This window comes from Taudactylus pleione, unplaced genomic scaffold (assembly GCF_031769625.1).
Source record: "Taudactylus pleione unplaced genomic scaffold, aTauple2 ptg000390l, whole genome shotgun sequence".
In the NCBI taxonomy this organism is placed as follows: Eukaryota; Metazoa; Chordata; class Amphibia; order Anura; family Myobatrachidae; genus Taudactylus; species Taudactylus pleione.
In genome coordinates, this window is record NW_028284791.1 from 345,466 (window position 1) to 355,864 (window position 10,399).

Consider the following 10,399-nt stretch of genomic DNA (forward strand, 5'->3'; position numbering starts at 1 on the left):
CAATCCCCAAGACGTTACCTCTGCAGCCATCCGCCATTACCACCCCCCTAGAACACCTAACATTCTACATAAGGCCATGACAACCACCTTGCTGTTGTAACAAGTTTAGGGGTCTATTTATGAAATAGGCACAAAAAAGAAGACAGATCTTCTAAAGAAAACTTTTACAGGGCTGGTCAACAAGAAAACAGTGCGCCGTGGTTGGTGAGTGGCCGCCCTACTCCCTGGCGATACTGGACGGTAGCTGTAAGCAGATACTCATTGCGGAGTCAGGGCTCCAGTGTGCAGTAGTGACCTGACATTTCCCATTCTCCGCTACCAGTTCAGATTCAAGTACAAAAGAATAATACTATTTAAAAAATAATAATTAAAAAAAAAAAATTGGAATATAAATTTCAGTGTGTTGCAGGGCTTGATAAATAGACAAAACCCTAAAACCTGCGAAAAATGGGTCTGGGGTGTATTGGGTGTAGTGCCTTTGGTACATAGACCCCTACGGGGTTAATTTATCACTTTTAAAATCTAAGTTTGAAAAACGTTAAAAGTTTTTTTTCTTCTTATCTTGGATTATTATGAATTTAATACATTACCCCCCATAACATGTACCTAAATGACCGTACAGAAAAAGGGTACTTACCCCGTCCAAGGCGTACATGTGCCCATACTACACATAATGACAGCAGGAGCCTGCCTCTATATACTGCTCTGAATGAAATCATCTATGGGTGGGGTGCTGAGGTGAAATGTCACAGACTTCACATGAACACACAGAAAATAGGAAGGATTTATACATGACACAGTCGGGACAGTGAAACAACCCTTCATATATTTGAAGAATTTGGGTGTGGGAACCGATTCCATTATTTGTATTCCAGCTCAATCTGCTGCTGGTGCATGGCGCTGTCTCGGGGTACCTAGCGGCACCTAGAAATGGCGATCTGTACTGCGGCGGTGTCAAAAGTGACATTTGTAGACATCATCTACAAATGGTGCGTCTTAAACTCTGCCCTCCAGAAACACCGGCCCTCATTCAGAGCCGCTCGTAAGCGGACGCTCGTTCGTTATGACCGATGTTCGCACATCTGCGCATGCGTACGGATTGTAATACACATGCGCGAACCAGTCAGTGCGGCCGAAAATCGTTTGTTCGCTAAATAGCGAATGCCTGCTATTTTGAGTGACAGAATGATGCGTTTGTGGGTGGTAACAGGGGAAGGTGCTTGAAAACGGGGAGTGGAAATCAGAACGCAGGCGTGCTTAAAGGTCAAAACGTGCGTTTTATGGGTGTGCATAATTAATACAGGAGCTTCATTGACCACGTCACTTGGTTTTTTTAAAGTCAGAACTGCTCGCAAGATTGCGGTAGGAAAAACCAACCACAAGAATAGCGAGCAGTTCATACGCTGTTCGATGTACTCGATTAATCTATTAAATAGCGGACATGACATATGATGCGAGCGGCCAGGGGGCGTTTTTTTTTAAATTACGACCGCATGTTTTGTTCGCTCGTTCAGACATAGAGGCGTGAACAGACCGCAAAGAGCGTACGGTTCATTTGAATAGCCACCCCTTTTTGCTGAACGAGCGAGCGCAAATAGCGTCCGGCTCTGAATCAGGGCCTCTAACAGGCCAGGTTTTAAGGCTATCCATGCTTGAGCACAGGTGACATAATTCATACCTCAGTCATTTTGATTTAACCATCTGTGCTCAACCATGGTTATCCTAAGTGTCTGACACCTCCATCTGTATTTGCGGCTCTGCAAATCTGCCCATCTCTAAACATAGAAACATAGAATTTGACGGCAGATAAGAACCACTTGGCCCATCTAGTCTGCCCCATTTTTAAACATATTATTACCTCAACCCTTATTGATCCTTACTTCTTCTGAAGGATATCCTTAGGTCTATCCTGTGTATGTTTACATTGCTCTACTGTCTTAGGCCCTCATTCAGAGCCGTTCGCTATTTGCGGTCGTTCGTTTAAAAACAAGGGGTGGCTATTCAAATGATCCGTACGCACATTGCAGTCTGTTCACACCTCTAAGTCTGAATGAACGAGCAAAACATACGCTCGTTTATTTGTTAAAAACGCCCCCTGGCCGCACGCATCCTACGTCATGGCCGCTATTTATTAGATTAATCGAGTACATCGACCAGCGTATGAACTGCTCGCTATTCTTGTGGTTGGTGTTTGCTACCACAAATTTGCGAGCAGTTCTGGCTCTAAAATAACCCAGTGACGTGGTCAATGACGCTGCTGTTTTAAATATACACACCCATAAAACGCCCGTTTTGACCTTTAAGCACGCCTGCGTTCGGATCTCCACTCCCCATTTTCAAGCCCCTTCCCCTGTTACCACCCACATACGCCTCATTCTGTCACTCAAAATAGCAGGCACTCGCTATATAGCGTACAAACGATTTTCGGCCGCACTGACTGGTTCGCGCATGCGTACTAAAAAGCGTACGCATGCGCAGATGTGCAAACATCGCTCGGAACGAGCGTACTGCCGCTAACGAGCGGCTCTGAATGAGGGCCTTAGCCTCTACCACTTCTGATGGGAGGCTATTCCACTTGTCCACTACCCTTTCTGTGATGTAATTTTTCCTCAAATTTCCCCTGAACCTACCACCCTCCAGTTCCAGAACATGTCCTCTTGTTCTAATACTTCTCTTTCCTTGAAGAAAGTCTCCTTCCTTTACCTTGTTAAAACCATTTATATATTTGAACGTTTCTATCATGTCCCCCCTATCCCTTCTCTGCTCCAAACTATACATATTAAGATCTCTTAGTCTTTCCTGGTACGTGTTGTGGTGTAGGCCTTGCACCATTTTAGTTGCCCTTCTTTGTACAGTCTCTAATGTATTAATATCCTTCTGGAGATATGGCCTCCAGAATTGAACACAGTATTGGAGATGAGGACGTACCAATGACCTATACAGTGGTATTATCACTTCTTTCTTTCTGCTACTGATTCCTCTCCCTATGCAACCAAGCATCTGACTTGCCTTCCTCATTGCTTTGTTATAATGTTTGCTTGCCTTTAAGCAGGGGCTGGCTGGCAACTTTTAGCCTGGGGGGCAAATGCATGCAGGCGGCCCTGGCAGAGGAGTAGCGTGTAGCCAGGGTGCCCGAAGAGCGTGCGTGCGCGAGAGGACCCCCTTATGCAGGCCTCCAGTAGTGATCCCCCCTATGCAGTGCCCCTTATACAGTGCCCCCAGTAGTGGTCCCCCCTGTGCAATGCCCCTTGTGCCCCCAATAGTAAACCCCTTATATAGTGCCCCCAGTAGTGGTACCCCTATGCAGTGCCCCTTATATAGTGCCTCCAGTAGCAGTCCACCCCCATGCAGTGCCCCCAATAGTGGTAACCCTTATGCAGTGCCCCTTAAATAGTGGCACCAGTTGTAGTCTCCCCCCTATGCAGTACCCCCAGTATTGCCCTTTTTATAGAGCCCCCAGCAGTGGTCCCTCGATGCAGTGCCCCCAGTGGTAGTCCCCTCCCCCTATGTAGTGCCCCTAGTAGTAGTCCCCTCCCCCTATGTAGTGCCCCTAGTAGTAGGCCCCTCCCCCCTATGCAGTGCCCCTAGTAGTTGTCCCCTCCCCTTGTAGTGCCCCTAGTAGTAGTAGTCCCCCCTTGTAGTGCCCCTAGTAGTAGTAGTCCCCCCCTTGTAGTGCCCCCAGTAGTAGTAGTCCCCCCTTGTAGTGCCTCCAGTATTGGTTCCCCCCTTGTAGTGCCCCCAGTAGTAGTAGTCCCCCCCCTTGTAGTGCCCCCAGTAGTAGTAGTCCTCCCCTTGTATTGCCCCCAGTAGTAGTAGTCCCCCACTTGTAGTGCCCCTAGTAGTAGTAGTCCCCCCTTGTAGTGCCCCTAGTAGTAGTAGTCCTCCCCCTGTAGTGCCCCCAGTAGTAGTAGTCCCCCCCCTTGTAGTGCCTCCAGTATTGGTTCCCCCCTTGTAGTGTCCCCAGTAGTAGTAGTCCCCCCCTTGTAGTGCCTCCAGTATTGGTTCCCCCCTTGTAGTGCCCCCAGTAGTAGTAGTCCCCCCCCTTGTAGTGCCCCCAGTAGTAGTAGTCCTCCCCTTGTATTGCCCCCAGTAGTAGTAGTCCCCCACTTGTAGTGCCCCTAGTAGTAGTAGTCCACTCTTGTAGTGCCCCTAGTAGTAGTAGTCCCCCCCCTTGTAGTGCCCCCAGTAGTAGTAGTCCTCCCCTTGTATTGCCCCCAGTAGTAGTAGTCCCCCACTTGTATTGCCCCCAGCAGTAGTAGTCCCCCCCTTGTAGTGCCCCCAGTATTAGTAGTCCCCCCCTTGTAGTGCCCGCCCCTCCCCCAGTAGACACACGTGATAAAAAAATAAAAAAAACACTTACCTCAATCCCCGCTCCCGCCATCGCCATCCGCTCCTTCCCGGGCGGACCGCTCTGCATTATGGGAGAGACGTCATGACGTGATGACATCATGACGCCTCTCCCATTGCCCACTGCGGGAGCCGGAAGATGGAGCGGCTCCTGCAGTGGGCGCAGCAGCAGCTAATGAGAGTCTGTCAGACTCTCATTGGCTGCTGATCAAAACAAACACACAGCTGCCGGAGCCGGCGGCTGTGTGTTTGTCACTTGTGTAGCGCTGACCGATCTCCGTCCGGTCAGCGCTACACACGCGGCGCAGTCTGTGTCGCAGTGACACAGACTGCCCACGGCCCGCATGACGCTGCGGCCGGGGGGGCACATGGCACCCTGCCCCCCGGCCCAGCCCGCCACTGCCTTTAAGTCACCTGAAATAGTGACTCCTGGATCCCTTTCCTCTTCAGTACTTTCCAGTATAGTGCCATTAATACTATATTTAGCCTTTACGTTATTGAGACCCAAGTGCATGATCTTGCATTTTTTGGCATTAAACTGTAGTTGCCACGTTCTTGACCATTCCTCTAGTCTACTTAGATCATCAATCATTTGTTTTACCCCTCCTGGTGTGTCTACCCTGTTGCATACCTTTGTGTCATCTGCAGAAAGGCATAGTTTCCCTTCAATACCATTTGCAATGTCACAAAAAAAGATATTAAAAAGCACAGGTCCAAGTACAGATCCCTGAGGTTCTCCACTGGTAACATTTCCCTCTTGAGACTGCACTCTGAATTAAGCCCCAAGAGAGGAGCACATGTGTCCCCTCCTTGTCTATTGTGCACCGCACCATTTACGTGGCGAGTTCTGTGTGCAGCGTCGGCTGACGCGGGACTCTGGAGAGGTAAGTATAATTATATATGGCTGGTGCAGGGTGTATGGTGCGGGCCCCAGGGGCCTGTGTGCACCCATTATGGATACACCAATGAGCCTGTATTACGTACGCTTTGTAGATGAGGTCAATGACCTTGTTTCAAAGTAGTTCAAATGACTGTCCCCTCCTCCCTGGATACAGATTTCTAGCAGGCATGGCGTCAGAGCCACCTGAGTAAGAATCACTGGCATCACTAGGGGGGTGCGGGTCGCACTGGGTGACACCATCTAAGGGGGTGACACCAAAATAGCAGAGCTGCTCTGCTATTTTGGTGTCACCCCATCGGATGGTGTCACCGTGACATGGAGAGAGGCAGGGAGAGATTGTGGGCTGCCCCAGCAGCTGCAGGAGCGCTGGGGAAGCCCACTGTGTGCCGAGAACGGGAGGCATTAACGCCCCCAATATCGGCACACATAGGGTGCGTGGCGTCGCAGGCTTTGATATACTGTATATTGTAGTTTAACATTGATATATCTGTTCTTTATAAATCTCTTGCAGAATATTGTCTTATATGTGATATTTATTATGTGACCGGTCATATTATTGTTTTAGGATATAAAATTTCCTTTTATCTTTGATAAAACGTATTGTGGTTTATTTTCAGTCAAGTCTTTTTTATTTCAAATTAGCGCAGAGAATATCAACAATAGTTCTGTGTTCTACCTGTCCTACAGGTATATATTGTGCCCTCACAAGCACATACTTTCTTCTGCTGCTGTACTTTATTGGTTTTTTTGTATATGTCTACTTTTAATTTTTTATGTATGTTTTTTTATGTTTATTACCGCTTGGGTGTTTTTTCCTTTGTATCCTATATCCTTTATATATACAGTATATCCTCATCACTTTCCTGTAGCACACTAGTAGTCTCTGGCAGTTTCAGGGTTAATGTTGCAGCGTGATGCAATGTGTGCCGATTGCTGACTGTACATCCTGTAAACATGACTCTGCTCCTTACTGTCCCTTCTCTGCTGGATCATCAGGTTATCTCCCATTGGAGGAGAAGGACAGCTCCCACACCCAGACAGCCAATAGCAGAGAGGGGAAAGGGGGGTATGTCAAGGAGAGGTGGGTGTGTCATGCTGTAATATTTGCATCACCTCTTCTGAAGTCCATAGGTTATTACCTCTATAACCAGAGTTATCATCACTTTACATCTGAGCTACATACGTACAAAGCCTGGTGCGCACTGCTCCATAGGGCTGCTGTATGCTGATTTCATGGCACACAGATATCCAGCTATTCCTGTATGAGGGTCTCATTTCTCTATAACTTTATGAAGAATTGCAGACTATCGTCCCCTCATTGCATAACCACACAGCGATGGAACGCAGAGCAGTGCATTAGAATGTAAGCTCTTGTGAACAGAGGGCCTGATTCAGACCCGGATGCTATGCTGCGCTCGCATTGAGCGATTTTTCGCAATCTGCGCAAGCGCATGAGTCGCAATGCGCGTGCGCGAACCAGCCAGTGCGATGGGAAAGTGCTCGCCCGTAGCCCGCAGTCGGGCCGCTATTTTGAGAGACAGATAGTGCCGTTTGTGGGTGGTGACAGGGGAAGGTGCTTGTAAACGGGGGTGTGGATGTGTGAACGCAGGCGTGCCCGACCGTCAGAACAGCGTTTAATGGGTGGGCATAATTAGCAAAGTAGCGTCATTACACACGTGATTGGGTTGTATTTTAGCCAGACCTGCTCGCAATGTTGTGGTGGGAAAAGGCTACCACAAGCGCTGCGAGCAGCTCCGATGGCTCTCGATGTTCCCGATTAATCCTACAACTGCCGGAGATGACGTATGTTGCGAGTGGCAAAGGGGCGTCTTTATACAGGTGCGAGCGCATAGTGCGGCCGCTCGCTATTACTTAGTGGGCGACTTTACGCGATGCGGTGCGAGCACATGATTTAACTAGCCGGCCCCTTTTAGCCAGCGAGCGGCCACAAATAGCGTCCGGCTCTGAATCAGGCCCAGAGACCCTGTGGCTATCGTCTCTGCATGTTATTTACATGATGTAAATCCTGATTCTGAGGTGCCTGGAGGCACGGTCGCGGCTGCCTCTATTTGAGATCGCTCGTCTGAAACTTTATGCAAATGGCGATGCAAAGCCACGCCCAGCCACGCGTCCTAGTGTGCAAGGTCCGAGGCGCCCGCTGCCAGCGTCAGTAGGCGATGGAATACCACTTAGTACGTCTTTAGATGCCACCATCGGTCGCACCATGAAAACTTACACCTGTGGCAGTTGTATGGCGTACTGTGTGAGCGGTGGGACGTCTGTGCGCGCAGCCACTCTCACTGACACGCCCATATGACGGACCACGTGCGTGCGCTAAGCCACCGCCCGCTACATTCCAAGACATTTCTGATACCGTGCGTCCCCAAAGCAATAGCGTTAGCGTATCACACCTTGTGCTGTAGCGTTAGTGTCACACCTTCCACAGCGTTATTGTAGCGTAAGTGTATCACACCTTGTGCTGTAGCATTAGTGTATCACACCTTGTACTGTAGCGTGTCGAAGCTGGATGATTGGCTGAGACCAAATCTTTAAAATTAATATCTGGCGACGCCATTTTGCGTCACCTCTGATGACACCATTTTGCGTCGTTTGCACAATATCATCAGGTACGACGCTATACTTGGTTATTAGCGTCATGCGTCTGCTTAACTACTGCATATTGTTGAAAGTCCAATCAAAACCTATACGCACATTAGATAACCCATATAAAATATACAAGACGCACACCGCATACTAGCACGCACTTATAAAAAGGTTCCTTCATATTAAGGTTAATATTAGAGGTTTTATTAGCAAATGCTTATGGTGTGAAATGTAATGTATATGATATTTAAGGTGCAGAAACTAGTAGACAAGTCATGTTTGGTACCATTCTAAATCCCTGTTTATTCGCAGATCTCTGGTTCTATCGGCAAGGAGATCGCATCATGCGTCCGCAAGTTAGGAATTATAGGGAATTAGTGATTAGAATGTATACATCTGTATGTAGTGTCTTTGGTTAGTTTAAACCAGTTCTTCGGCGGGAAAACCACACAAAGCAACTTCTGAGGAGCCGTAGCCGTAGTGACACTGTATGAACTGACCTATGACCTGCATCGTACCAGAATGTCCAGGAGCAAGAACCAATGGAAATCTGTCAACTAATTTCTTTGTTAGAGCTGAACTCTGTAAGGTATATAACCTGAGTACTGATTATAGTATACAGCCATTCTCTTTGGATGACCACAGGCTTCTGGATTGATGACTGGATACTGGGACCAGTGCGCACGCGTATGTATCGGCTTGTACCTTTGTATTTACTTGCTTTTTGCGCTAATTGTCTAGATCACAGCGTGTTATACTTTTTATCGAATAATATAACTTTTTCTCGTAGCGGTAAACAGCGATTAAGGAGTATCAATAGTTGGGGGCCCGTAGTTTTGGAGGGCACGCTACCAAAATTCACACGATAGCGTTCGGATATCGATTTCTCAACAAAGGGTGGAAGAAGGTGCCATATGCAGGAAAGAACACACTGTGGGCCTGATTCAGAGCCGGATGCTCTGAACAAGTGCCCGCTCTGAATCAGGGCATGTTTTTTTTAATAGCGACCATCGCGACCATCGGGCTTGCGACGAGACCCTTGCGGTAGGGTCTCATCTGCCGCAAGCCCTGGAGTGATTTTAGCTTTATTAGAGACAAAATCACTACCACTGACATCACTAGTGATGTCAGTGGGGCCGGAGCCAGACGGTGCCACTCAGGATCGACAGCACGCCCCCTTTGGTGCGAGACCCATAACGACGGCTACCCCGTCGTTATTCGGGTCTCGCACATGCACACGATGGAGGCGCCTCCGTCATGCGCATGCGCATTTGGGGAACATCGACCCGCTTGCGAACGTACAGCGCTCGCGAGCGGGTCTGAATTAGGCCCTGTGTTCAAAACCTGTACCATCGAGTGTTGTGAAACCGATATCCATTATTGTGTGATTTCAAGGAGCACTGACTAGGACCTGGGGACGGGAGAGAAAAGTTTGTTTCTTTCATTGTCTGTCTTGGCGCTAGAGTCCAAGTCGCACAATAGCATATGTGTATTTCCTGTATTGCTGCCACGTGTGCAAACAATCGTTCTGATAGTATTGTTGTATTGATAGCGTGATTACATTGTTTAAAACTTCTGAATCATACTGCCATACTAGCAAAAAGTCTATTTTCTGCGCAGAAAACTAAAGGTGTATGAAAGCAACCGTGTGATTGTAATGTGAATAGGCACTACTGTGTGTGAGGCCTAGGCTAGGTACTGTGTGTGAGGCCTAGGCTAGGTACTGTGTGTGAGGCCTAGGCTAGGTACTGTGTGTGAGGCCTAGGCTAGGTACTGTGTGTGAGGCCTAGGCTAGGTACTGTGTGTGAGGCCTAGGCTAGGTACTGTGTGTGAGGCCTAGGCTAGGTACTGTGTGTGAGGCCTAGGCTAGGTACTGTGTGTGAGGCCTAGGCTAGGTACTGTGTGTGAGGCCTAGGCTAGGTACTGTGTGTCGGACCTAAAGACTCGGTAGGTGTTTGACGAGGCAGATAGCTACTGAGTGTGTACACATAGCAGGTGTATTGCAGCAAGGACAGGGATTTTGTACCTCGAAGAAAACAAGGGGTTTTCGAAATTCGGCCCCCAATAGTAGTCGCAGAGCCCATTGATCAGTTAGGTTCTCTGGACACTGCGACTGGACCACACAGTTGGGTAGACCGTGATTGTGACTTGGGGTGTAGTGGAGGAAATCACTGGAAAGGGTAAGTGTTATTGGAACACTTAAATTCTAACAGGGGAGAGTAGTCAAAGAGGGTAAGCTACCGGACAAGGGCCCTCATTCAGAGCCGTACGCTCTGAGCAGAGCGCACGCTCTGCATGAGGGCCGGGCTCCATTTTCATGGAGCGTCCTCCTGGACGCTCGTATAGCTGTGGGTCACCACCCACAGGCTATACGAGCGTGCATTTTGATGGCCGCGATGGTCGTGACCATCGCGACCATCGAAATTGCGAGCCGGAGCCTGCGGCTGAGGTTTTCAACCACAAGCTCCGGAGTGATTTTGGCTCTATCAGAGCCAAAATCACTCCCACTGACATCACTAATGATGTCAGTGGGCCGGCTTCTGACGG